This window comes from Adiantum capillus-veneris, chromosome 27, assembly GCF_014529385.1.
Source record: "Adiantum capillus-veneris isolate H3 chromosome 27, ASM1452938v2, whole genome shotgun sequence".
In the NCBI taxonomy this organism is placed as follows: domain Eukaryota; kingdom Viridiplantae; phylum Streptophyta; class Polypodiopsida; order Polypodiales; family Pteridaceae; genus Adiantum; species Adiantum capillus-veneris.
In genome coordinates this window covers 83434803-83438690 of record NC_140957.1, presented here as the reverse complement: position 1 = coordinate 83438690, position 3888 = coordinate 83434803, and positions in this window count along the sequence as shown.

The window sequence follows — 3888 nt, the reverse complement described above, 5'->3', positions numbered from 1 at the left end:
TGTGAGCAAGCTCTTGAGACTTTTTGTTGTGCATCGGGCACACTGATCAACTGGAGAGAAAGACAGTGGCTTTCTCGTTGGTAGTGCTCTTATGTCTGATTGGATGCCAAGTGATGGTTTCAGATGGATTCTCCCAGGGACTGCAATTTGATACTTGGGCTGTCAGATTGCTCCCCTCCTCCTGTCCATCAGGAGGAAGTTGTTACATTCGAGCTCTGCACGACTTTATCTAGCAGGCAAAGTTGTAGTGGCCAACCAGGTGTTGTTGGCTACTATGTGGTACATCACTTCTTGTTGGATCTTTTTGAGTTCTTGCATCAGCTAGGTAGAGAGGCTGATCAGGAACTTCCTTTGGTCAGGGCGTGACACTCAGATAGCCCGGGCCAAAGTGGCATGGCAGGTCATCATCCTTCCTTGTTCTCAGGGAGGATTGGGGATCATAGACCCAGCATAGCACAACAGAGCCCTTCTAGGGAATTTTATCATCAAAGGACTTCTTCTAGGAGAGAAGCCCTGGAAGGAGTTCTTGCTTCAGCGGCTTAGTGCTAGAGTGCCTCACGCTGGAGGACCCTAGCGACCTTCGACCAGATGGATTTTCACAGAGTTGCACAGAGTTGGCTTGAGCAGGCGACTGGAGGACCGCTTCGCTGTGAGTCTACTCGGATCATGGGAGTAGCTATGGAGAGGCCTAGAGCAGCGTCAGCCTACTTACACAAAGGAGCGCCTAAGATAGGCCCTTGTTTGGAACCCCATGGTTAGCACTCAGAGAGGCCACTTGGTTAGTAGCCGGCCTCATGTTTCCTGGGGTCCCATGGCAAAGGGTCCAGCACGCACTTTAGGTGACTGGCTAGAGTTTTCAGGCTTGTCAGAGGAGCTTCAGGGCATCCAGCTATACAGGGCATGAGAGGGGTGCAGAGCATGTGTTAGGACATCTCAGAGGTAGTACCAACTGAGTGGCTCACACCTCTCGAGTCAGCAGCACCCAGATGGATGGGGGCCTTCACGTGACTGGAGGTTCTCATCTCAATTCAAGCCTGCTCAGAGACTACACCCTCCCTATTTTTTGAGCTACAGGGTGAGGGACGTTTACATTGAGTTTCAGTAGAGGCCCCACAAGTGGCAGAGTGTTGTTTTCAAAGGAACCGAGTGGTGGACATTTGTGGGAGGACTTGTGTCATACAGTTCGGCAGTACACTTGGGGGGCAACTGCTTGGTCCACTCTCAAGGGCTCGGCACTTCAGTTTGAGCTATCCTCCACCACCAGCATGATAGTGATGCAGGGGGGTTGATCTACACTCTAGCCTGCTACAGAGCCTACTCCACATGAGTGGTGCAGTGAGAGAGACGAGTGTTGGGAGCTCATCTGTGGCCTCACACTCTGGTTCATCTTGCAGGCCCGCTGCTTCCACATCTTCAAGGCTCGCCCTGTACCACCAGCAGAGACTGTTCGGGATCTTTAGCTAGAGCTGATCCATACTCTCAGAGGACAGTTCAAGAGACTCTAGGGCAGCTCCGACCGCATGACGGAGCGCAGAGAGGCTTTCCTTCGACTCTGGCGCCCTTGGCCTTTTTTCACCATGGTCTAGGGTGTGCTCAAATGGAACTACCGTCCACCTATGTGGTTTTTCCCTCCTCCCATCTCTTCATTTAGCCTCATTGTACATATGTTAATTTTTCATTGGGAGTGTCTCCCCATCATGGTTGTAGCCCTCTCTTCTTGTAGAGGTGGTTGTAGCTCTAGGGGTAGTTATATTAACTAATAGAAGGATCTCTTTCTCGAGAAAAAAAAATGAGCCTTCGGTCTATTGGCAGGGTATCCCATTGGATCACCAACAGTAGCATTTGGGTTGCATACGATGTTCCTCATTGGAGAGTTTTCTTTTCTTCCTCGTGGATTCTGATGGACATTGGACTCAAGATTTTTTGCCAATACTCATTCACAATTTAGTGCTCACTTTGGAGGAATGTTGCTTGCTATGCAAGGTGGTGGGATAGAGGTTGTCAGCTATTGGGCTACCTCAAGGCTACCCTTCTTGATATGCATATCTGGAGGATTGCGATTGTCTTCCTATTGGGGGTAGGTGGTTCCAAGGTCCTATTTGAGACATCGGACCAGGCTAGATCGGTTCTTGCACGGAATTGCCTTGACCATGGCAAAGCTTATTGTTATCTATACAAATGAAGACAAGGGAAGGATCTTTCTAGCCTTGGTGAGGGTCTAACTATCATTGTCAGATTTTAGGTCTACTACCAGAGAGATCAGTAATAGTTTGGGAGTTGTTTTAAGTGAGGATGGAGCACCTTCTGATGGTGTATAGACTCCCACTCTTTGATCAATCCTTCACCCCTCTCTCGTGAGAATCATCCTCGCTTCATGTATCTTCCAATGATACATGGAGGTGACATTCAGGAGATTATGTTTTTTATTGGGCTTCCATGATTTCTTTAATGGGGCTTCCATGATACTGTTATGTTTGTGGTAGTGCAGGACGTATGGAAGTCGGATGCCCACGAAGAGTGAATCGTCTACAGCATGCAGACGTTCAAGAGAGGCAGACACAGGTATCTACTACAAGGTCAGAGGTGGAGAGAGCTAGGAGGGAAGCAAAGAAAGAGAGGAGAAGATGCCAGAGGCAAGATAGAGGCTCCTATATGCAAGGATTCGATTCCACATGATTGACCCCTTGACGATTCTCCTTTGGCAGCTATACCACTTCTTTCTCTAGAGCTTGATAAGGCTTATCAAGAATTGCTATACCTTCAGGTAGCTTGAGATTCGTCTTGCTCTGCTCATGACACAGTTTTGGACAGATTCTCACAATAATTCTCACATTGTGACTTACCTCAACATCATGAGCTTCTGCGAGGGAGGCACCGCATACCTAGTTAAGTACGATTGGGGGTAGGGGACCGCTGGCCCGGTGGGGGGGGCGGCAGTCCCCTGCCCTCAATCATACCTAGCTAGGTATGTGGTGCCTCTTGAGCAGAAGCTCATGATGTTATGCATTGTATGAAAAACATTGGAAAAGACTCCATTTTCCTACATGAGAAAATATAAATCTTCGTGTGTTCATGAAATTGTATCATTTTGGAGAGAGACATGAGAGATTGACAACCAAGAAATAGTCTTTATATTTGGTTGTATCTTCACACCTTTGTGGTGGTCATCATATTTTGTGTATTTATCTTGAGTATTGTGTTCCCTTTAGATTCACATCAAATATAAGATTTTTTTTTATTTTTGTAATTTTATAGAGATTTCTATGGGGGGAGCAATCTCCTTCCTAGTTAAATCATGTACAAGTCAGATCGAATAGATTGGAATCCAATTCTCTGTGCTTGGAGAATCACTTCAGAAGTTCATATTACAAAATGATCTGGCAACAAATATTACATTGGAAAATTCCTTGATTTGCATGCATGCATCCTTTGGGAATCGTGCCCAAGCTAATCAAATTTTCAGAATTTTAGAAAAACCTGTTGCTTCTACCTGGGGTGCCATCATTTTGGGATTTTCGCCATCTATGTCTTTGTGATTACTTCACTGTTTGTTATTGTCATGTTCTTGTATTTGACCTCTCAAGTTTTTCATTAATGGGAGATATTGTTGTACACATGATAGAGACTGCTCCCAAATTGACAAACATCTGCAAGGAATTTCAGTAATAGAAATACAGCGCTCTTTCGTGCAACACTGGGATGGATGGCCACATTGTGGTTCAGCTTGGTTGAGCTTCTCTTTCTGCAATTTTGGTAGCCACCTTGAGTACTTGAACTACCCTATTATGAGATCTTTCCTTGTGGCCACCTTGAGTACTTGAACTACCCTATTATGAGATCTTTCCTTGTGGCCATTGACAGCCATGGATTCCTTTTCAGCATGGACAT